The sequence below is a fragment of the Equus quagga genome, chromosome 5, assembly GCF_021613505.1.
Source record: "Equus quagga isolate Etosha38 chromosome 5, UCLA_HA_Equagga_1.0, whole genome shotgun sequence".
Taxonomy (NCBI): Eukaryota; Metazoa; Chordata; class Mammalia; order Perissodactyla; family Equidae; genus Equus; species Equus quagga.
In genome coordinates, this window is record NC_060271.1 from 53127956 (window position 1) to 53153633 (window position 25678).

Here is a 25678-nt window from a genome sequence, read left to right on the forward strand (position 1 = left end):
AGCAGCAGGAGCAGCGCTCTGGGGAGGGGGCCTCGCTCCTCGGGGCGCGCTCCGTGGCCACCCCCCTCAGGGGGGGGTCGTGGCCGCCCCCCAGCCCCGGCGCGGTCGGCTTGCTCCAGCAGGGCTCGCCGGGCGGGGCGCGGGCCTGCGCTCGGGGCTCTGTGCCGGGGCGCGCCGGCGCCCGCTCCTCCGCCTGTCCTCCGGCGAGCGCCGACGCTGCCCGGGCGCGGGGCTCCGTCCACCTGCTAAGTGAAGGTTTCACGGGAGACAACAAAGAAAGAAGCCGTTCCTTTCTTCCTCAACCAAACTCTGGACGACCAGCAGCCGGCCCGCTCCTTCCCTTGCCCGCTCTCTTCTCTCCTCCTCAGGAACACATTTCACTCGTTTTCCCTTAGAGTAGTAAAACTTTTTCGTCCTTGAAGGCGTGGTGATGCTGGCTGCTCGCGTGTGCGGAGAGGAGAGGCTCGCTCCTGCTCTCCCCCTCCGGTCCTCGCGTTTCAAGTTTTGTTCTGTCCTAGGAAAACTTCTTGCGATGGTGCATGTCTCTGAAGTTGCTATTGCCGGAGCTCTTGGTTGCCTCTGAAACAAGAGTCCTTTTTCATTCTCCTCGCAACAGTCACAGTCTGATGCGACATCTTTCCTTGTGGGCAGAAATTAGGAAACAAATATAACAAGGAAAAAATTGAACAGGAGAAAAATGAGGTCGAATTGCTCTGTTACCTTGTTGCTGACGGTTGGGGTTGGTGTTTTATTTTTTTCCCAGCAGTTGTCTGGAGGAGGAGGAGGAAGAAGAGTGCATTGGAGGAGGTGGAGGTGTTTGTGTGCATATAGGGGATCCTTGATACACAACCAACTCCAGTGGGCACGTTGCACGGCTCGTAGAGTGCACCGACGGCGCTGGCACTGGCCGTGCCGGAGCGGAGTTGCAGCGGGAGCTCGCTCTGCGCCCTCGTTCGCGCTCTCTCTCCCTCGCTCACTTTCCCTCTCCCTCCCTCTCTGTCGCCCGCCCGCTCTCGCTCGGATCTGACAGTTCGCTCTCTGTCCCTCCCTCTCAGAGCAGGGACTGTCGAATGTTTACCCTCCGCCGCGAGCGCGCACCCACCACCACACTTTCCCAAATACAAGGAAGTCGAGCACCAGGGCCCCCGCTGATTGGCTACCCGCTGGGTGATTGGCGGGCCCGAAATGACTGGCTCAGGACGCGCGGCCCCCCTTCCGGCCGTTCCGATTGGTTGCTTTTTAATTTAGGCAGAGCGTCGTAGAAGCTGGAAATCTGTCGTCCCCCCCCTCCCAGCCTCCCTCCCCCTCGCCACTTTCTCCTCCCCGCCCCTCCCCCGCCACCCCCTCCGCCACATCTTAACTCTTAGAGTCCGGCCGAGTCCTTGGCGTTCCCTCCGCGGTTCTGGGCATTCGCAATAGGTCTGGGAACGGGGAAGAAAGGGGAGAGAAAAGGGAGGGAGGGAGGTGTGGGAGAAAGGGGAGGGGGAGAATCAGAAGGAAAACGAAGAGGGGAAAAAAAAATCGTGAAAAATAGCAACCTACCCACTCCAGCTAGTACTGCGTTCTGTTGCCGCCCTCCCTGCCCCCCACCCCCTGCCCAGAGATTAGTAAAGCGCGCGGCGTGGATGCGCCATTCACGTTAATACCTATAGGCAGATGTGTCCCCAGTGGTTTCAAAGTTTCCTTTTTCCTTCACCGGCCGGCCCCCATCTCTGCCTCGGCGGGGGTGGGAAGGGGGAGTTCGCATCGCCAAGAGCTCGGGTCGTGGCCACGCTGCTTGGAAATCCGCCACCGCAACTTTCCGCAGCCGCTTCGCGCCGGCGGCGGCCCCCTTTGTTTAAGTTCTCGGATGCCATCATCTGGGAAACCTGCAGCCCAGGACCAGCGCGGTGCCCGCGCGTGCGAGACGGACCGCTCGCCGCCGCGGCTGGCTCTCTCCCCCACCCCCTCTCTGCCGCTCTCCCTCTCCCTCCCTTCCTCCCTCCCCCTCCTCTGGGATTCGTGCAAGTAGCGTGCGTGCCCTTGTGAGTTTGGAAGGTGCCGGTCAGCGGAGCCAGGCGTTGTATTTGAAAAGCAATCAGCCCGGCCTTTCCCCATAGATATATCGTAAGTGTATTCCACCCCATGGCGTTAGGAACTCCCGTTGTGGCAGGAGCCGGCCTCAGGAACCAGCTCCACTAGCCGCGCCCTCCACTGCTTACATTGTGTGTGTGTGTGTGTGTGTGTGTATTTCAGTGTGCTTATTGGTGGTGTTTTGCTTGCTTGCTATTCTTAGGCACGGTGGTGGTGCTTTTTCTTTCTTTTTTGTCTCAGATGGGTTTGCGTAGTGGATGGGGCTGGCGGCGACAAACGCTTTCTCAGCCCCAGCCTGGCTGAAAGAGTTAAGGGGACGGGAGGGGGAGTGCGCGGGGTAGGCGGGAGGAGCCGGGTGGGGGGACGCGGCCAAGCGGAAACGCTGCACAGAGGAACCGCAGCGAACCAAGAAAAAAGAGAAAGTGGCAACGAAAACAAGGGCAAATTGAACCCTCCTCGGGGATTTCCAATGCACTAACCCAACTCGGACATTCAATAAATACGTCGTTCCTAATGAGTGTGCGTGTATGTGCACCCCGCACCCCTAGCTGCGGGTGCGCCCGCCGCCCAGCCTGCTCCTCCGGCTGGCGGTCCTGAGCTCCTGCCGCGCCCGCCGCCCGAGCGGCGGCCCTGGACGTAGACGTGGAGCCGCCGGTGTGCTCCGATTAAAACGTGAACGGGGCTGCCCTTCTCTCCCCATGAAAAATTCCTGTGCTCGGCGCAGTTAGGTGAACTCGGTTCAAGCCGGAGCTCTGCAGCCCAGCCGCAGCCACGCAGCCTTTGCGTGATCTCAAAATTCACAGTAGACGCGTAGAACCTATGTAGGAGCTCGTCCAGCTCCAGCTTGCCGGGGGAGAGATGCCACCGTAGGTAGGTTTTAGCAAAGCCATTCTTGCTAAGGTATAGATCGGAAAGGCAGTGGTAACCAAACCCCAAACAGAACGGATTTTTTTCTCCTGCATTCCCCTAAGGTTCCTTTTTCTATTTATGTATGCGTATATGTATATATAAAAGATGGAACACAGATTTCATTGAATAAATCCGAGATCTCCAGGTGCAGACGTTTGAATGGTCGGTGCCAGCACCCCGTGTTTTCCTTTCCTGCCGATTTTGCTTGGATCCGGCTCAAAAACCGAGAGAGTCTCGTGGTTTTGTTTACACTGAATGGGGAGGATAGGAACAGAGCCACGGGGCCGCCTTTCATTAATATACAGTGAGGATTTTGTCTAAATTACTGCTATGAATTTCACAGTACACGCTTTCAAAAGCAGTCTCAGGTGGCCTGATGAAACGTGATAGCGCCTCTGCAAACAGATCCACTTTCTTTCTTTCTTTTCAAGGAGGATGTGTGTGCGTCTGGGAAGCCCCCCAAAACGCTGCGCTCCTCGATAACAGAAATACGCTGCTGTTGCGAGGTCTGTCCCCTTCGTCCTCCCCCCTTTCGGCGCACTTGGTTCTCCAGTCTCTCCCCCGCCCCCCCCCCCCCCCAGCCCCACCCCATCCGCCCCCTCCCTTTGCCGAGTGTGATTGTTTTGTCTGGAAAAAAAAATCCAAAGTATATAACAAGGGGAGAACAGTTAGTGCTGATTTTCATTTGCATACATTTTCATATATTTTGGTGAAAATAATAGACTAGTGGAGAGCTGGGCTTAGAGGAGTCAGTGTAAAGGGAAGACTAGGATGCGTCGCTTCTGGGGAGTTGAGAACATACCTCCCCCCCCCCCCCCCCCCCCCCCCCTCCTTTAAAAAAAATAATAAAACCTCTTCTTTTATTTTAAAATCTAACCCTGGAAGTTTGCTCGGTAAGTGTTTTTCATTTTCTTTCCTTACTTTCTGCTTTGCTCCCCTTCCTTTCGGTTTATTTATGCTCTGGTAGGGTTGGGAGCTTATTTTCATTGCTTGGGACAAGAGAGGGTTCACAGAGCAACTGTTTTGAAGGAAGGAAGGGAAAGTGTGTTGGGGGAGAGTGAAAAAAACCAGTCCTGCTGAAATATTACATTAAAAATGGACTCAATCCAAAGCGCCCCACAGCAAGGCACTTTGCTTTTTTGGGGGGGGGAGTGCTATTAATTTTAATTGTTGATTGTGAGGGGGAAAAAAGCCCCAGAAAAGAAGCGATTATAAAGCACGCAGTATTATAAATATTTCTTGTTTTTGGAATTTTTTTCTGGAGAATCATGACTAGAGGGGAAGAAATCCCCTTTCTGTATGCAGTACTCATGTGGTGAACTATGTGTGCTTGCCCAGGGTTGGGGTGGGGGGATTCCTGCTGGGAGCAGGGGGGTGGGATGAGGGAGGGGGGTTGGCAAAGGGAGGGCAGAGAGCTGAGAAGAAGGAAGCAGGGGAGGAAGAAGAGGCAGGAAGTCAGCGCACCCTGGTCACTGCCTTGTCTGGGGAGCAGGGGCTTCGTTGCAGCCTCCCAGCTCGAAGTGAAAGTCCATCAGAAAGCGGGGGATCGATCAAAACTAACCAGGACGTCCTGCACTTCACTCCCAGAGGAGGCTGGAGTGTTTGCTTCACAGACTAGGTTTTACTTTGTTTTCCATTTTTGACAGCTGGCCTTGCCCCCCTCCTTGCTACTGTCCCTGGGTTTTGTGAAAATGGAGGGTGCAGTCACTTGCTAGGTGCAGTTAATTAGATAAATATGGCTGGAGGAAATGGCTAGGCCGAGTCCAAGCCTGTGTGAGCACCTTACCTTAGTGAAATTGACTGGAGAGGATTCTTAAAGCTTCTCGGTTTTGTTCTTTTTAACGGAAGCAGCGTCTGGGGTGAGGAGGGGGTGGACTCAAATGGCTGGAATTTTATTGCACTTTTGTATCCCAAACACCTTGCAATTTAAAATGTGTAATTTCTTTGGAAATAGTTGATGCCTAATCAATGAAATGGTTTGTAAGGAGGGAGGAAGAGGTTTCAGTTGGGGGTGGTGGTGGTAAGAATCGCCAGTTTTCCACTCCTTGTTTACGTGCTTGGCAGCGTTGCTTTTGACTGGGGTTAACTCTCTGTGCTCCATTGGACCAGATGCCATATAGAGCTGCTCCCTGAAGATCATTTGTTTCCTTGATGGGGAACATTTCTGAGCAGAGCATATTGGTTGCCATAGAGAAAGAAATAAAAGGAAGAACACTAGTCACATTAAGCTATATGTTTGTGCACTGGGCTTTAGATAAAAGGACCTTGGTTCAGCCAAAGAGAAGAAGCCAAACTAGAGATTTCTAGCGCTGCTAAAACTAGCTTTATTTTGTTTTGGACTTTTACAGTTGAAACATATAAGCTAATTTTATTGGTGGTTGTTAATTTTATATGACACGGTTTACTGAACAAAATAAACTTTGGAAGTGCTCAGGAGTCCCACTGCGGACTTGTCAGCAGGGGGCGCACTGACTCGTCTTAGCAGGTTCTGAGGAAAACCTGGCTGTTTTCGAAAGCAAATCTGCTCATCCAGACTTGCCAAAGGAACAAACAGCCCTACCTTTCCATACATATTCACAATGAGAAGTGAATTCATTGCATAACGCAGGGTCTTAAATATGAGGACAATGACCTCCTCATCTCCCACCCACCCACATCCGTGAAATGGCCCTGAAAGAAATACACTTAAAAAAAAATTCATCCATTTCTCTCAGGGAAGTGTATCTAGGGCTGGAAAACAGAATTGGGCTGTGGAAGCAAAAACTCTTTGAAGAGATCCTTGAGGGTATGTAATGAGCTACTTAAGAAGGTGCCTTTCAGGTTGTATTTTTTGGGAAACAGTCAAGAAAACAAAACGCATTCTAAGGTATTATCTATTAAGTAATGAACGTTCTTCAACTTGATACATGCTTTGACTTCTAAATAAAACTCAAGCTCCTAGACATTTAGTCCAGGCTCCAGGATCTCTGTTACTCCATTTGATACTTAATGGCTACTTTAATTGTTGGTACCTCCTATGGTTGTAGAAAGATTTTGGATTCATCCTTGAAAGGCTTGTTAGGGAAAAGAAAATACAAAATAGCCATTGCTTAGAGGTAACTGTGGGCTTGAAACTTTTTAGCACAGCATTACTTAACACAGTTGAAGAAAAGTTTTAATAGAGCACAAGGTTTCCGCCTCAGAGATTTTTAGATACTGCCAGCGAAGACTGAACTTTATTGTGGTCAGGATGAAAAAGATGTGGAAAATTTCCTAAAATAGTGAAGGGCAAATCCTGACCAGTTCTGAGGAATTAGTCAGTTTGTCACTAACAATTTTCCCAAGGAGATTTAGAGACTATGACTAAGAAAGGGAAGCCATGAGTGACTGGAAGTGAGAAGCTGGCTTCTCTGGTTCAGTAGTTCAACGCACCTGTGAATGTGTCACCGAGCCTGTTAGGAAGGGGCGCATCACGTGAAAGCTCGAATGTTCCTCAGGAAGAGGGGGGGAAGGCACCTTATTCTTTCTAACCCAACTCCGAGTCAACCAGGTTCCAGCCCTGAGAAGTTTTTCTTTGAAACTAACTTTAAAAAGTCAAGATTTGGATTTAAATGGTATTTAATCTAGGAGGGTTGAAAGATTATGGGAATGATGTAAGCAAAGGAGACACTCTGAAAAATATTTTAATTCAGTGATTTTTGCCTGCAAGCTCTCACATTTAGAGTCAGGAAATGTACTGTCAGGTTTGTGTTAATAAAACAAAGTGGAAAATTGAGGAAACTGTGTAATTTGAACCCAAACATTGCTTTTTCACCAGCTATCTGGACATTTTAGACAAAAGACTTCTGGGGGCGATCCACATGAACTGGACAAATGCCTCAGAGCTCTCGCTTACTTTGCACGCCCGGGCGCGGAATGCGTTGAAAAATTATTAAGGAGCAAGGAAACTTTTCTATTTACTCAGACATTTTACAAAACCCTAGTTAAGCAATAATAGGACATATTTAGAGCATAATTTTTTGTATCACTTTTCGTGAGATCTGTGATTGCTACTATCTTGTCTGCTACTTACTTTCCTTTTTTTTACAAAGGTATTAAAAAAAAAACCCGAAAGGAAAAAAAATGCTTGCCCCTCATGATATCTATAGTCTTTTACCTAAAAAAGTAAAAGAAACAGAAAATGATAATTTGGGGTAAAGCAACAAGTTAATTTGAGAACTGACATATTATAGAGACGGCGTTAGCGTTCTGTTATGATTTGGAGGTGGAAGCGATCGAGCTGGGTGTGAATTAAGATCCAAAGTGCTGGGCAAAGCTACAGACTTTTAAATTGTTGGGGATGGTGAAATTGCTTTTGCCAAGTGAGAGAGTGAAGAACATTAGCTGAGTCAAATGCACAAACACATAATGGATATTCACTCCTTCACTTCCATTTGAGAATGCTGAGGTGCCCTGATATTTCAGCAGAGCAGAAGCACATCCACCATTAGCATTTGCAAGTGAAAGTGTTAAGCATCCTCACAGTCTACACTGTGTGCGATATACAAAGGAAAGGGCTCTTCAACCATAGTTTTTGGGTAGAAATTAATATTTTCTGTCCTGGCAGTGGATGAGTTGTTTGTTGGTCTGCTGAGTTTTTGAAGCACACTGATGGTTCCCCCGGTTCTTTGTATCACTTTGATAACTGATTTATCTGATCTGTAGGAAAGGAACAAGCACTTAGTTTTCTTAGATGGGTTTGAAGGAGCAATTATAAATTCAGACACTATGGTTTCTCACCCTACATTAAGGAGCTTTACTTCTGATGCATATAGGAAAGCTTTAAACCACAGGCCCTTTCAGATTGTGGAATCTAAATTAAGAAGTCATGGTAAGTTGGTAATCGAGTGTATGCTTTTAAAACAACCCATTTCCAACAGCTCACCCACTCTAGCTGCACGCGTGCACCTGACAAGTCTGCAGGCTACCAATCACTAGGGAAGCCGGTCACTGACACAGGGTGATGGACTATTCTCCCCAATCCCCCCCCCCCCACAGCCCTACCCTACCCCACCCCACCCCACGCCACCCACCAACACAGTGGTCTTCTTCTAATTTAAATTCCCAGGGATAGGTAACATAGAGCCCAGCTGATTGACCACAGAGACGATGTATTATCAAAAGCATATGGGTATGTCCTAGCTAGAAAAATATTCCAAGGTCAACTTGGTGTTTTTGTGTCTATGTTTTTAAAAACAAAACTCAGAGACAGTGACTCAGCTTTGGCAGAGGGGTGGTTGGCTTTTTTGAGCTTGTGGTCCTAACAGAATTGAATTCTCTTCTCCCTTGAGGACATCCCCTACCCCAAACATTCCCTACATATCATACAGCATCTCCTTTCTGGGTTGGAACCAGGTAGTCTTGGGATGGATAAGAGTCGTTGTGGCACACCAGAAAACAATTCTTGCAATTTGGTGCTTCTGTTTTTTTATTATTAGGTTTTTGGTTTTTTTCTTTTTGACATTTGACCTTAGCTACTCTCAGGACCTGGGTGCAGATTGCAGCTTGTTGGACTGAAAGCTGCTCGTTTGGGCATTTCCCCCAAATGGTGCTTATGTGGAATTTTCTCTCCTGTGAATGCTGAAGCTCCCACTTCACTGTCCTGCTCTCTCCCTAGGCCTACCCTAGACCAGTCAGCCTTATGGGGTCCTCGAGAAAGTGTGGCTATTTTGTTCACTTTTAAAATACAGTACCAATATTCACTGGCATTTGACACTTCAAATACTCCAGGGTTTTCAGCATGAAAATATCTGGTAAAGAGACTTTGGTGGTAGAACTAAGTGACCTTGCTCACTGTAGCTTCATGCAACTGGGGTGTCTTAGTCTCAAGTTAAAAGTTATGTGTCTTCTATTGCTTGGAACACTCACCCTTCCTTCCAAATTTTCTCTGGGGGCCTGGTTACTCACTAAAGCCCAAGGGGAGGACCCGAGGCTTACAGCGGTGCTTGACAGACATCCACTATGAATTTAGCATTATATCAGGGTGCATGAAGTCTCCAGAACGGAAGGCATGCATTGTCCAAAGGGTATAGCTTGTGTTCCCTTTATTTTTATTTCACATCGCAAAAACAAACCAGTAAAACTTCACTTGGAAAAACACTGACTATTAAAGTCACCTAAGTTAGAAAACACTACAATTTGATTGCGGGGCGGGGGCGGGGGGGGGGGGTGTCTAGCAAGAGATTGATTCCTTTCCAGGATTAGAAAGTCAGGTTGGAAGTTTCCCTAGAAAGGTTTCCTTTGGGGGACACCAGCGCTCGAGGTCTCCATTCCACAGCGGCGGGTCCCCTGCCCGCCCCCCCAGTGATTTGTGGCCATCAGAAGCGACTTCTCCCGAATAGGCGGCGACTTGTTGGGGTCCCAGGGCCAAGCTCTGCTTCCTTAGACTGCATTTTATTTGGAGCACAGTTTGCATAATAAAATGAAGAGGGTCCCTTTACTCCCCAAGCACTCCCCCATAAGGGCTTTCAGACTGTTATTTGAACACCCAGAGCGGCCTTCAGAAGACGAATTAGCATTGCTTTCTACGGAAAATAAAAACGAAAAGAGATTTTTAAAAAGGCAAAGAGAAAAGGGAGTAAGGTAAAAGGAGTGAGGTTGAGGAAAAAGCAGGGCGAGATGGAGGAGACCGGGGACAGGAGAGGACAAGAGAGAGGGAGATGGGGGTGCGGGACAGCGAAGAGGTAAACGCTGAGTCACCCTAACAGGTCATTGGGTACCCAGGAGCGAGATACGGCAGCCCAGGAAAAGCCGGGTGCAAATCGCACCCTGTCTTCCAGGTCTCCTTCCCCGCCTGCTGTGGAAGCGCAGACTCGGAGCTCGGCGCCGCCCGCCCGCCTTTGTCACCGGCTCGGTGCGCGGCCGCGGGCTCCCGCGGTGGGCTTTGTTCTGGTGGAGCAGGGCAGGACCCCTCGCACCGCCGCGTCCCCGCCCTCCCTGAGCTGGGGACGGTGGGGGTGGGGACTGGGCGACAGGGACGGGGACCAGAAGAACATCGGCGGGCGGGCGCCTCCGAGCCTGGGATTTCCTTCCTTGGCTCCTTTTCGCAATTGAGCTGTTCTCCCTTCAGGAAGGGGGCCAGGGCTGCGCAGAAGGAGGGCGAGCGGGAAAGGGGGCGAGGTGCCGCTCTCGGTGCCTGCGTCTGAGGATTTGTATTGTATGCATGTCCGCATCGATGGACGGATGGATGCATGTATGCATGAGGAGAACCGTTGAATCTGGTCCCAGGTTCTAGGTTTCGGGCCAAGGTTCTGGCAGCAGCAGGGCGCCTCAGGTCTGTGCCTGGTTATGCCCTGAGATCTGCTCTCAAGGTGCTTTGGGGCCGCGGGTGGGCGCTGTGGACGCGCCCTGGGTCCGGGGGCTGCCCACGGAGAGCGCACAGATCCCAGTCGTGGAGGCCTGTGGCGGGGGACAAAGAAGCAGACACTCGAGCAAGCAGAGGGCAGGCGCGCACGTGTACCCACGCGCGCACCCCACCTGGAGCCCCTCCCCATGTGCCCCCGCGCCTCGGAGCCCAGAGCTCTGCGTCTGGAAAGTTCGCCCCTTGCAGAGCCGGCTCTCTCCTCGCACCATTACATTTAGCAAACGGCGTGTGAACGTGTGTCACCCTCTCCCCAGCCACCCCCAAAGGTGTGGACAGATTGCAAGAGTTGCTGCTCTGTTATTGTTTGTCAAATAGGCCCTTTCTCTTGGGAGAGGGGCGAGGGGCATGTGGCGGATCCCGGGCCAGGATTACATTAATCAAAGCATTATTTCCCCAGAGAAGCCAAGCACAAATGAGAGTAAATCCTAATAAAATTGGATCGCGGAGAAATGGTACGCTTTAAGTAATCTGTACCGCCTGACAAAAATCTCACATGTATAAGATGTGGGTCTTTAAAGAAAAAGTCCGCACACCTCTGGCCTTGGCTTGGCTATTGGGTCGGGATCAGGATGAGGGACAGTCACCACGCAAAGCTCAGCTGAACTTCTTGAGTGACAAGGGGACGTGGACTCCGGAGTTGGAGGTGCCACAAAATCAGGTCTACTCCAAAGTCACTGTTGGCCCGAGCCCCCCCAACCCCCCGGGGAGTATCTGCAGAGCCCCTGGGCCGGATGAAGTCCCCCTCGGTGCCCTGCGAGGACGCGAACTCTGTTCCTCTGGGAACGTAGCTCTCATTTTCCTTCTCCAGCGAAGCTGTAGGGTGGGCAGGTCCCCGAGGCTGAGGGCGCAAAGCTCCAGCGAGCGGGTAGGCGGGCGCGGCCCGCGGGCTGGGCAGGGGCCGGGCGCCCGGGCGCGGCGCCGGCAGCGGATTCCCAGGGCTCCCCGGGCCCCCAGCAGCGGGCCCGGCGGGGCCGTTTTTTAGGCGGCCTCGGCTCCCCTCGGCCAGGGAAGGGATGTGCGTTTGAGGGTGACTGCTGGGACAGCCGAGGGCGCAACTCGCCGGCGAGACTTCGGGTACTTTTGGGTCCGCCCCAGCCAGGAGGCGAGGCTCATCCGCCTTCGTCGCCCAAGTAGGAAACTTTCCGAGGCTTTGTGCAGCTCTGCGGGGAGAGAAAAGCAAAGCTCCCCCTTCCAACCCCGTAGCGATGATTGAGTCAAGCAAAGCCAGCCAGCCAGGAGGCACGCTCCCCCAGCCGCGGAGACCCGAGAGCCGACGGCGACGCCTCGCGGCCCCTCGTTGGTGACAAGTGTGAAAACACTGTCTCAGTCGTGCGGCTGAGCACCAGGACCCTTTCAGAGAGGCGCCGAGGAAACCCGCTCGGTCCGGGTCCTCCGCCCGGCCCCTCCCCTGCGCCCCGAGCCTGGCTGCTAGGCCCCCATGGGGCGCGGACGCGCCGACGCCCCCTGCAGGCCAGCGCCGGGAGGAGCCAGCGCGCCGCCCGCGGCCATGCCCGGGCCGGGTGGGTGCTCCGCGCTGCCCGCGCCCACGCCCCGCCGGCGCCCGCCCGCACGCCCGGCGCCGGTGCCTTTCCGCAGGCGAGCTCCCGGCGGCCGAGGAGCGGCGGGCAGCGGGGAAGGAGGGAGAGAGGGGAGCGCGGGACGCGCGGGGCGGGATGCTGCCGGCGTCGCCCCCTCCTTGGTCGCCTTCCCGCCCCCTCTCCAGTCCGCGCCGGGCAGCCCGGCTGGTGCGGCGCGCGCGCCTCGTTCCCGGCCCGTGGCCTCCGGAACCCCGAGAGGTCGCCGTCCGCTCGCAGGGGCCATGCCGGGCGCCTGGCGGGAATGGGCCGCCTCACCTCCGGCGAGCGCGCTTCGGAGGGGCCGCTTGCCCTGCAGTCTGGCGAGTAGAGCGGCTTGGAGGCAGTGTGCCTGTGCGAGGGCGGGTGTGCGTGTGAGTGCGGTGCGCGCGCAGGGCAGGGCAGGCGGCGTTAGAGGATGCTCTGGTGCAAGCGTAACCTTTTCAGCCTTGAGATCTAAATCTGCAACCCTAGTGCTTCTCCCGCCTCTGCCCCCCCACCACACACATTCTCTGCACACGCGTCTGCTTCTTTCGCCTTCATCCCGTCTGATTCCCAAAGAGATCCTCCTTGCGGTCCGGGGATATTCATGGACACGCTGACCCACGTGAGCGAGGGTAATGCTGAAAGGGACAATGTTCTCTGAGAAATGCCACCGAGAGAATTCCCATCATTCAGCCTGCTCTTTAGACTGGATTTCCCCCACCGGGAAGCCACGTTTCAGGGGGCTTGTGTATCTGCTTCCTCTCTGCCTTGGCCTTAAAAATTGCTGCATGGAGGTTGTTTTTATATTTGGAGGCATAGGGACGAGGTAGGAACCAACTGAAAGTCACTTTTGGGGTGTCTCTTTAGCTGCTCAGCTGTGGTCCTGTTATGTGCCACTGTCCTCAGCCCCTTCCACTTTGCTGGCTCCTTTCCAGCGATGGGAAATTTGGGGTGGAAGTGAAGACACCCACACCTTTTCCGTTCTGAAATAATGATTCTCCTTTCCTCCAGTCTGCGATTTGCATAATTTGGAAAAAAAAAAAAAAAACCCAGAGCTGTCAGTTATCTTCTCATTAGAAAAGAGAAAGCAGACTAGCAGAAGAAAACTTGGGCCAAATGAAATTCCTCCTTCTTAAAACATTAACCAGTCCCCTCCAGCCTGTCCGACTCTCAAGGGGAAAGCAGGGCAGAGAGAATTCAGAAAAAGGCTAAATATTTCTCTCCTACACCGAGAATATGAGCCTAATTGCTAAACTGTATTTTTGGTAGCATGAGGTTCAGAAGATCCTGAAAAGAAACTTTATAAGTACTTTTAGTTGTCTTCTTTTTGCCTTAATGTTTACATCTGAAGATTTTCAAGAATTTGGAAATATCAGTGGTATATAGTTTTTATTTCTTGGATTTATTCATGTTAGGTGGTTTTACTATTAGCCAGAATTCTTTGTAAGACCTCCTGTCCTGGAGAAGGTCTCTAAGTAACATTTACACATACTCACCTCAAGAGACCCTCACCAGTCAGTATCTTGATACAATTTCCATCACTCCTTCTCCTAAGATAACTTATAGACTGCTAAATTTTAATAAAGAGTGTTAATGGTAAAATGTTAATGTTTAAGTAGATGAACTTTTGTTTTTGGAATCAAAGCTTAGCTATTCTTTGAATTCTTTATCAAGCTGTTTGACCACAGGCCTTCCTAAGAGAAGGGAAAGATGAAGAGGAGGTGGCACTTTAATTTATTTGAGCTATATGTTGACATAAGATCATAAAACTAGCCTTTTGGAAAACAGTGAATAACTAAACCATGTCTATAAACACCCACCACCTTTGGGACTGTGAAAAAAATAAAACCTCATTACTTTCATAGAAAACAGCGCTCAGTTAACAGTTAACTAAAATATTGTATGGCAATCCTTAGAAGCTCCTCCTCCTCCTTCAGTATAGTAGAGTTTGGTAATGTACACATATTTATACACGATGTAAATATACATATGCACAAGGGTAGATGTTTATGTACATAACATAACAAAATATATACATACCCCAACTGAATATATTTGCATATAACAAGCCCATGTGTAATATACCAAACTTCTATGATTAACAATACGTTCTGTAACAGATAGTCTTAAAATAAGAGGAAGAGTGAGTAAATCTTATCCCTTTTGAAAAACTTTTTAAAATTTCCTTTGAAATCTGAATTGTACTAACTGTAGATGACGTCACCGAAATCAATAAATAATACATGCATAGTATTAATATTTTAAGCACACCACCATTTAAAGTCCTATGAACTTAAATAACTTGTTTTACATAAAAAAAGGGGACCATACTTTAGAATGCACATTTGAAATATAAACATTCTATCTAAAGTCAGGTATATTTTGTCTTTTTTCCCCCTGCAAATGAAATACTGTTGTCTTAGAACAAAAAGTAAATTCTGGACACAACAAAAAAGAGCATTAGTATTATTTTCCATTACATTGTAAAGAAAACATTTTTAAGTAGTTTAATTTTCTGGGCTTTTATATCATTGAAAGACGTTCAGTGTTCTAGTGATAATTCAAAATGTAAAAGCAAATTCGAAGCATATATTTATACTTGAAATGATTTGTATAGTATGGGATGACGTGTTATGTATTTGCTTCTTGTTAGATGGTATTTTGAATCTTTGCATTTTCAAAGACCTTTTTGGGTTAAAATAAGAATTATTACAATAAGTTAAAATGAGTACATTGGCAAAAATCCAAATGTTCATTTGTGCTGAGCAAATGTAAAGAAATGTTATGTTTGAATATTATACTTTAAAAGCTATTTGTCCTAGTTGATAAAGGAATCAAAATGACAAAGTTTTGAAATTTTCTTGAAGCCCATGATAGAAGGACCTCTCTCAAGTAATGAGAGTTATTTTTACTGATACTATAAAATATTTTGTTCACTTTTCTGTGTTTATGATGTATATTTCTTTACTGAAAAACGTATATGATGCTTATGATGGTGTTTATTCCCACATGCAACTTATTGCTTATTTATTTCAGAGAATTTCAGGGATTGATGACTCATGGTGGTATCTAAATATTAGTGATGAGCTTGTGAAAATAAAAATCGGTTTAGCCCATATGCTTTTTGAGATTTGTTGCTTAATCTTTTAAAAAATTTGAAGTTAAAATGATAGGAATACCACAAGTGAAAATTTTTAAGAAGAGAATATTACTTGGGAAGAAGTAAGAACATTTTACTCTAAATGGGTTTTAAAATCAATCGCAAAAATAAGTTAGTCTTTTAATTGAGAAAGTTTTCTATCCCATGGTGTGGGGTGACATAAGGAGACACAGGCTATGTAATGATTTAAAAATGCACAATGTTCATTCAAAAATTTGGGTGAAGAGTCATTCACTACAAAAATGTAAAATAATCTTTTCTGTCAATTTAATTAATGAAATGAGTAGAGGACTATTTTGGTAGGCTCAAGTTACACATATAGAAAAATTTGTAAGAATAAATACTTTGGCACGCTGTGGCCTAAAAGCAGACAGAACTATAATATAGCAAATAAAACTCCCCAGAATGTAGGCATCCAAGATTCGATTTCATTAAAAAATTTGGCAGTTAAAGAAAAGAAGGAAAAATGCTTATTAAATCAGGGCAACTATAAAATGTTGACAGATCTCAAGTTTCATATCCAACTAGGCTCTTAGAAAACTGCTAGGATGTGGTGGAGAACAAGTTATTCTGTCAAACCATTTCTCATAGTGAATTATCTTTTCAATACCCTCAAATTTAAACTCCAACTTCATAGACTAACCATTTTTACCTCCCTCCTTTCCTTCCTTCCTCCCCCACTTCCTTCTTCCTTCCTTCCCTCCTTTCTCTCTCTTTCTCTGTTACTTTTTCTCTTTCTTTCTTCAGTCTGTACGCAGTTGAGTGAGGCTAATTGAGGAAGGTTCAGAGAGAAACCCTAGGGCAATTTCAGGTATTCAGCCTCAATGTTCGACATTATCAATTACACACATTGAGGTGAGGTGTATCTGTGCTCTCTCAAAACGTTTATTTTCTTTCCTCATCCAACTATCAGCATCTTTTAAAGAGAGAGCCAGGCAATGTTTACCAAAGGCAAAATAAATTGGAGAATTGGATTAATTATTTGGAGAATTCAGGCATTGCTACTCTCCCTTCAGCCTAGCTATTACCAAAAACAAAAAAAGGAGTGAAATTTGAACAATCTAATTTGGCTATCTATCGTGATTAAATTTGTAAAATAGCAACTAATTCTATAAGATATTGCTTGATTCCTCATTCTACCAATGTTATGAGAGATGGAACACACACCTGAATGGAACTCCAGTTGAATCATTTACCAGATTTAAATAAAGAGAGTTGAGGGGCCTGACTTGCCAGGTTTGGCTGAGTACATTGATTGAAGTTATTAGATAATTGTTCACCTTTCTACTTAGCCCCGTGAGAGGAGACACACACACACATATTATAAAATACTTTAAATTAATATTAAATAGTCCAACTGGGATTGCTAAAGTTATTTACATTAGCAATGGATTAAAATACTCGCATTATACATTTAATGAGTTAGAATCTTAGTCTCCTTGTCTGCTCTGACTTGGAAACATTTGCTGAACACTTCTTACAGGATCTTTCAGAGAGGACAACTTTCCCAGTGCGATTTGGTGAATTGAAAGTTGCTGTCTCTTTACTTTCTGCAGGGGACAAAAAGTGAGAGAATAACAGGGGACAGTGTTATGTACCGTAGGTGATAATTAGAGCCATAGACGATTTTGAAATGGTCTTCGGTAGAGTAGGATAAGATTGAGCATCATTTGGGTTTAGTCTAAAGAACATTAGTAAACATTAATTATGGGTGACTTTTAAAAAGATAGCTAGCTGCAAATATTATTTTAAAAATAGCATCTAGAATCCATATTAATAAGCTTTGCTTTCTTTCTGAAAAATTTCTGGAAAATTATGTCACTACATTTTGCATTCATCTAATTAAACAGCTGAAGTATTGTTCTAACATATAAAGCATGAATACTCCAAGAAGAAATAAAAATGTATGCTAGATAAAAAGAAAACATTGCTGATTTCATATTTGCTATAATTTCAAGGAGTGGCCAAGTGAAAACTATAGGCTAATAATGCTTTCTGTTTATTTATAAAGTTGTTTTATTACATTAACAGAAATTACGTTCTTTGTATTAATCTTAGAAAAAGTGTGATCATCTTTTGAAGTTTTTAATGATTCCTGTGTCTAGATGCATGTAAAATAGGGGAATACTTAACAGCTTTACTGTTTGCTTGCACAGAAATGAAACATATAGAAAAGATGTTAGTGAATAAATGAATGAAGGGTGTTTAACAACCAGGCATTTGTTACAACCACTAGTCATCCTATGCTGTCTTTTTCCTCTTGAGCCTCCAAAAACTTCTACAATGTGAAATTATTACAGAATCACTAATTATTCCCCACCCCAGATACTTCTCAAAAAAGTGATGCCATCCACTGAAGATTTATGGCAAAACAAGACAACAAACTTATTGTTAGGAAATTCTCCTGTCATAAGGATTTACAGGAGTTTTTGGAAATAATACCTAAGGGGGTATTTATTTTGCTTCTTTCCTTTCTCGGCTTTGAGGTGGAGCCTGATTCTCTGTGTTGGCCGTTGATCACGGTGGAGGCTATGGAGAGGTACCCATGTAATTTCTTTATCTTTCACCTGCAAATTACGCACATTATTTTGCAGCTCAAAATAAGCATTCCCAACGAGTTGCATTCAGTAAATGTCTTTCACAGCATTAGTACAGAACTGAGGTACAAAAGAATATTAATCTAATACATTCCAAAATTCAAATACTTGTGATTAATAAGCATTATTATCTATAAATAAGGCCCTAATGATACTTTGGCAGTGTTGTAAACACAAGAATCAGAGGCAATTATTGTCATTATTGTTCGGCAAGTACTTCCCATGAATACCAAATGGGTATTGCTGCCCAGCTACTTGGCAAGTAAGGTTCCTATAAAGAAGCAGATGTTGTCCAGTCAGGACTGGCTACTATCAACTGCCCTTAGCCCAAAACACAGAGTCCTTAAAGAAAGAAAAAAAACCCCAACATATCAAAAACAATTTTGACGTGATTTTTTTAAAAAATGCCCTTTATAATAAATATAAAAGCATCTTGAGAATAACGCTGTTTCCCAGTACTGACTTTGGTGAATTGGCTACATCAGCAACCATTGTGTTAGCCGGAAGGAAAGGTCTCCTCTGCGGGGCTCTAGACCCAGTGTGATGAGGTCCCTTGAAGAAAATCAGTGGACAACAAAAAATCAGTTACAACAATACAAATAATGCCTCCAAGAGCATGGGCATGACCACGTCTTTATCTTTTTTCCCTTCCACAGGCCACACAGAGCTTACTCTTCTCTGTTAAGCAGGCCCAACCCACCAGGCCCAGCTGCAACACCGTGTGTGTGTGTGTGTGTGTGTGTGTGTGTGTGGTAGGGTAGAGGGAAGAGTTACCACAGTACAAGTTAAATCAAGTTCCTCATACTCAGAGAAAACTGGACACAGCTCCCTGGCCACACGTTCACTCTTCACTCTAGGTCTTAGAAGTCAATGCAGGCCCAGCGTTGGCTGTGTCAGTGAGCTGATTTTAGCTTGCAGTCTTGCTGAATTCAATGGCATTGGGTAACAGCTAAATTGGTTTTTGTGGAGAGGAAAAAAAAGTTTTGTACACATTTTCCTAAGGGATAGGTGCATTAAGCATCAAATAGAGATTTTTTTGTCTATTTTTAAATTTTCTTGCGCCACGTTTATGCTTTAAAGATGTTACACGTCTGTACAGAGGGACTTGAGAAAGCATTGAACTGCTTTCCCAAGGCACTGGAGAAACTTAGAGAGGAGGCTTAGGGTGGCGGTGGGGGAGGTGGGTGTTGCAGAGAAACGACCTCTTTGCCAACCATTGTTCTTGGCTCTCAGTTTCAGCGTGAGCGTGCTCTTGATGGAGAATGCATTGTGGAAGGGGACACTAACCCCTGGAGGTGAGCGAGATTGTTTAGTGGACTCCCCCCACCCCCCAGCAGACACCTCTTTACCATCACTTTACGTTTGAAGAGATTGTCTCTTCTTGCCCTCAGGGAACTGAAACAGAAGGGATTCCATTGTCCTCACAATAAGCTGGAGGGGGGTGGGGGGAGGGGAACCAGGGAGAATGTCAGCCTATGAGATTTTCCTCTAGCTCCTTCTGAAAATGCTCTTGCCACTCTCAGCCTGGATTCGGTCATGGGAACAAGGTAGCCAGGTGCAGGGATGCAGGTAGCTGGACCCCAAAGCCATTGCTGACAGGAGGCCTTGGGGTGATAGCCTGGGCCCTGGGCACTCTCTCCTTCCTCTTCCACTTTGAACTCTTCTGAAGGGGCTGGGGGGGAATGGTCCACCAGAATTCAGCAGCCTGTGCTCAATCTCTGAGTACAGGGAGATGAGAAAAGGTGAGCCCTTCCAAGCATATCTGTTATCATTTCCAAGCATAATGACTCGAAAGAGAATTTCCGTGACAACGCTAATAATAATGACCAAATTTTACCAAGGACTTACCATGTACCAGGTATTAAAACAGCACCTTATGTGCATTGTCGTATTTAAGCCCCAAAATGCCCTTTGAAGTACAGCTCCTATCCAGGTTTGACTTGAACCAACTGAGGCATCTAGGGGCTGAGTCGCCTGCCCAAGGTCACATGACAATGGTACTGGGTTTTGATCTTCCATCATGTCTCTTAGAGACAATGTGCTTTTAATGGCAATGCTTTACTGCTTTCTAAATTCTCGGGGACCCTGCTGCTTTCTCCTCCTCGTGGAGTTTCCCAGATGTCACCCCTTTAGGGACACCTCTGTGCTAGTTTGCAAAGCAGTCCTGTGACATTTGTGAGTTCAGCACCCCCACCAATCTCATATCAAAACAAAGATGGTAAAGGCTCTTCAGGCTTCCTCATACACCGTTGTTACAGTCAGCCACGTCTCCCAGCCCTGTGTGAGAATGAGAAGAGAATAAAGCTCAACATACTAGCCTGAAAGGATTATTACAATTTAGTTTGGATGGTGTATTTACACTAAAGTATAGCAAATTGTGATAAGGGACTCAGAAAGTGCATGTGTGTATATCTATAAAGTCTTGTGCTAAATAAACAAGTAGTAATGTGTCAGTTTCTCCGTGTATTAGCGCGCTGGGAATGCAAATAACCTATTGATGGGAAACACGGTCCCTAAACATAGTGTTGACTACCAGTTCTGGAGATTGTCCCGCTTCCAGGCTGGCGAAAGAGCCCGTGGGGCTGCTTTGGCTGGTTCTGCTCCTCAGCGTGCTCAGCTCAGAACACCTTCACAGGGACTGTGTGGACGCCTTGTGGTGCCAGGCAGAGGAACTTTCTTAAATCTCTTCACTGCTCTTCTTTGGGAGACAAGGGAGCTGTTTCAGGTGAGCCCAGGGTAAATCCGTGAGGCTGGACTCTGTGCCCCCGGGAGAGGGTTGTGAGTCTGCGTACTGCTCCTCCTACCCTAACCGGTGAGCAAAGTGGGCAAATGCTGGTTCTTGGCTAGAGGGAAAATATGTGGCTTCGTTTGGGATCTAAGAGGAAATATAATCAGCCATGAAACTTTGAGAAACACTGGTACTCAACATACAGCAACAGTGACATAAAGGTTGAAAAAACCCTCAATAATGATGAAATCATTTCATCATTTAGAATGAAATCTTCATTGCTGCCATTGGCCCCCAAAGGACAAAATGTTATTTGTAAAGGTCAAAGTGAAAAGGTTACTTGGCTTTCAGCAAATGACTTTCACGAATTAATTAATCAGTTATTAATCCACTAATATTGTACCTCATTCCAAGAAAGAATTTGAGGCAGTTTATAAAAATATATGACAGAAAGAAGCTGAGTTGGGAAAAGTGAAGCAAGGTAAAGGTGGCACAAACTAATGCATGCCCTCAAATGCTGTCCTCTGCTTCGAGATGTTAGAAAGTCACATGAAACGACCCGAGATAGAGTTTGCTTTCTCCACAGCAAAAAAAAGCAAGAGAAAGAGAAAAAAAGAGTTTTACAATAAACTATCAATCTATGTTAACTTTCATTTAAAAAGACAGTTTTCAAGATGAAGTATCAATTACATATGACTTGGATATATCTCCTAAACATCTTTGATATATTTAACCTTACAGAAAATGTTCTGAGAAGAATTTACTACAGTATCTTCTGTATTAAAAATAAGAAAACTAAAATTGAGTCCATTAGAAGTTTATATTGGAGAAATAGCATGATGATAGTCTTTGACAATTTTTAATGCAAGCAATCGGCATTTTACTTCCCACAAGATAATTTGACAGTTTGCAAAGTATAGATCATGTCTGCTTCTTCCCAGTAAGTCCCAGGAAATCAATAAATGATGCATGTTTTACTGTTTCTTCTGTTTTTTTGTTGAGGTAGTCAAGAGGCAGACAGTATAAAGAGCTCAGTAAAATTCCTTATATTCAGGAGTATATAAATTCATGCAGTGAGCCTCAATTAGTTTAGTGACTTGGTTGCCTCATGTAATCTTTTTGGTTTTGGTTTTCTCATCTGTTCAACCAGATATGGGATGCAGTTGATCTTTAAGTTGCTTTCTAGTCATAAAATTCTCTATTTTGAATTTTCTGTCATCTAGAGAATCCATTAATGTAAGCATGATTTTTAAATATCTAGCTGTATTTCAATTGATACAGAACTTGCTTGTAAAGAAGAATACAGGGCCTTCTATTGTGCAGTGTAAATCAATAAAATGAAAATGTATCCATTGACAACATTTGTATCTTCACCTCTTACAGAGCGGTGCCATCTCTTTGAATACAATATACTTTTATGCCCCATTAAAGCATGCTTGACATAGCTTTCAACTACTTGCAAATGCTGAGAAGTTGAAAAACATAACATTTACAAAAGATACATCTGGTGCATATTTATATGACTTGGAATAAGGAATCATTTAAATACTGCTGAGCCATCGCCATATTAGGAGAAAAGATATGCCATGTCCATATGTGAAATCAGTAGTAGAATACATGTAGGTTTAAATTTCTCTTACACATTTTTTTTTTACTTGACGTGTATTAAAAATATGGAAATATCAATTAGGGCTTAATTCATCTATTTGAGTTGTTGGAACTGCTGTTCCCCTGAAGTTTATAGATTATATCATTAAATCTTGTTTATATTCTAGAGGAGATCAGTTTTGAAAGGGGTTAAAGTGGCACTTTCTACTTAGAAAAGTTGTTTCTTCAGGTGCAGGAGCTCTGAATTTGGGGATCGTGGACCTGTTAAGCATCCAGAGATAAGATTCAGGGGCTCCGTGACCCTCTTGAGTTTATATGCAAACATTTCGCATGTGTATCTACATAGGATTTTTTTCTTTTTTTTTTTCCTTCCTGGAAAAGGTCTAACTTACATCAATATCTCAAAGAGGTTTATGACCCTGGTGTAGTGGAAAGACTTGGAATCATAAGAAATACTTGAGATTACCTCTTACTAGTTGCTTAACCTACCTTCTGCAGGCCTTATCAGTAAAATAAAAGGGTTGCACTACATCATCTGAGACGCCCTTTCCAGCGCCAGCATTCTGTAGTTGTGGGTCAGAAACTTACCTCAGCTTACCTAAATACTCAAGCCACCAGCGCCGTCAGCATTTATTCTATCCACGCCCTCATTTTCAGGTTGTTATTGTGGAGTTTTTGTGTGGCATGTAGGCAGGGTTATGCTGAATAGTGTGCAGGGCTGCATACATATCAAGTTGGGAAAAAAGCGTACCTAAAAATCGTACAGCTCTTCTAGAATGCCATGTGGTACAGCATATGAAATATAACTTGTACCCTCCAGCTCACACACACTTTAATTAATGTTATGGGCTGTGCTTTAAACTGAGAGAAGTGAGAAAATCAAGGTTAAGGACGCTCTGTTCTTTACTATGTAGAAGGAAAAAAAGAGACAGCTATGTAAATTACAGATTTCGTATCTCCTTGTCAATTTCTTATCTGTTGTCAGTTTGAATGATTTCTAAATCAGAAGAATGCTGAAGATCTGTTTTCCCATCAGTTTTGAGCCTGAGGAATTTGAAGCCGGAGTTCTGAGCCAGGAAACAGTCCTGTTTTGAATTCAGAGGCTCTACTGCTGATCACAGATGCCAGGCTGATGATAAATTCCAAAAGGTTCAGCTTGATATTTCAACCCTGGAGGTCAGAGAGAATTCCTTGGAGTGGGCAGATGAAGAATAGCAAATGTGGCTGGGGAATCTCCAGTCATAGGCTGGGAGGGTAGCACCTCAACAGGCTTTGGTGGCACGGTCAGCTAGGAGCAACCCACCTTTACGGAGTACAACGTTGTGATAGTGGGCACCGCTGGCCTCAGACTATAAGGTATCTCTACATTTCTACATATTTGAGGTGGTGTAGCTCCAACTTCTAGAAGGCTTTCTAAATTTTTCACTGTACAGTTAGTTGTTATGGTGTCATATAGACCCAACCTCCAAAGCTGATATGATTGTGCAAAAATTCTTAATTTGAGAGGTATTAATTGGACAGATTCTGCCAGATTTTTAAAAATTTTGAGCTTTTAAGATCGTTCATGTCAGTGTGATAGATGTGCGTGTGGACTGACTCCACATGCATGCTACAAACCAGATTCCTGCCTCAGATGCAGCCCCGGTTTCATTTCCTTCTGTCTTTTCCCAGGTATTTTTCTATATTGCAGATCTATTAAAACTCTTTCCATATAACGAGACGTGATAACTTTTTCTGAGTTCAAGCTCCCTTGGAGACTATTTTTCGGGGACGATGGCTTGAGAGAGTCCTGTAGAGCTGAGATGTCTGCAGTCGTGAACTTCATATGAAGTCTGACTTAAATCATACACATTATGATGTAGTGTACTGATGACACTAGGAAATCTGCAAACATTGGGATTTATTTATTACTAATTTGTATTTCTAATGGTTGACAGAACTTCTCATGACCAATTGAAATGACAAAAAAAAAAGACACGATTAGGGATTGAACTATCAAAGACCACATTTCGATGAGGAAGGAAACAAAAATATATTTTTTTTTCTGAAGGACCATAATTCTAATACCTCCAAAGCATTGTGAAAACCAGAAATACATCCTCACTGAATGTTACCTTAGCAATTAAGGTATTGATTTGCCCTGGTGGAAAGATACATTGACTCCACCTGAGTACCAGGCAGCTGCAGGCGGTAGGAGGGCCAGTCAGTTTGCCTAATGGTGCTGTATTTTCATCTTTGGAAGAAAGGGAGACAAAAGACTGCCAACTTTTGGTGCTATTTCGTCTCCACTAGAAGAGATCTGAATGACGGAAGCTGTCCTGTGAGAGTTCTGTGTCCTGTCCCCTCTGCTTCTCCAGAGCCCCATCTGGGGAGATGCAGCAACTCCATGGTTTGGTAAATGACACTTGAGCTTTCTCTCTAGGAATATTCTTGTGGAAAACTGTTTGAGCATATTGATAAAGCAACCACAATACAATTGAATGGCATGCCATCAATAACATTAGCTGATTTAGGTTTGACCATAACCCCTTCAGACAACAATATATCTGTTTACTCATATGCCTATACCCAGGGTTAACTCTATTTGACTTTACCATCATAAGGACTTTGGAAGAAGAAATGAAATAAAGTGTGTCAGAAGCTCCTTAGAAAAGCTACCTTACAGGTCAGATGTATTGTTCCCTTCACACTGACTCGGTGTTGCCGTGCAGCGGGAGATCATAAGACATCTCATGAAACGGAAGGTGATAGAGAAACAAACAAACAAAAAAAGGTCTCTGACTCTCTTTCGTGATGCATCTTAATCAGACAGTTTCAAGTCCCTTCCCTTAGGCTCTGATATTCCCGCTGGACTTAATGGACACTATCTTGATTTGGAACTGCCATTCGTCTATCATGATAATCTTTTTGGTTGAATCGTATTATTCAGAACTGAGGGGAGGTGGTCCACCTTGGAAAGGTTATGTATTTGAGAATTGAGACCCTTCAACTTGGATTTCTAGTTTGGGGTTCACCTAGAGAATATTTTCTTATGTCTCTTGAACTTCTATATTTATTTAATTAATTAATTATTTATGTGAATTCCAGGGCAGTTTTGTTAAGTAAATATGAAACAGGGATCTGGATGAAAAGAAAAAATCAGATGGTCTGCCACCTCTCTCCTCTCCAGTGAAGGCACTGAAACCAGAAATCTAAATGATTCTTCTACAGACATTATTTAGAACATATGACCATGACATTACAAAAATGTCTGAGGACAATTTCGCCAACTGTATTTTTACATTCTGGGTGGGAAAGCATTATCTTTTTTTTTTTTTTTTTAAAGATTGGCACCTGAGCTAACATCTGTTGCCAATCTCTTTTTTCTTTTTTCCTTCTTCTCCCCAGAGCCCCCCAGTACATAGTTTTGTATTCTAGCTGTGAGTGCCTCTGGTTGTGCTGTGTGGGACACCGCCTCAGCATGGATTGATGAGTGGTCCTAGGTCCGCGCCCAGGATCCAAACCACAAAAACCTGGGCCACGGAAGCGGAGCGCGAACTTAACCACTTGGCCCTGGGGTGGACCACAGGATTATCATTTTAAATATAGAAACCTTTCCTTTTTCACTAGCTGTTCTGAGAATACTCTTCAAGGTCTTAAATTTTCTCTTTTCCTCATGTCATC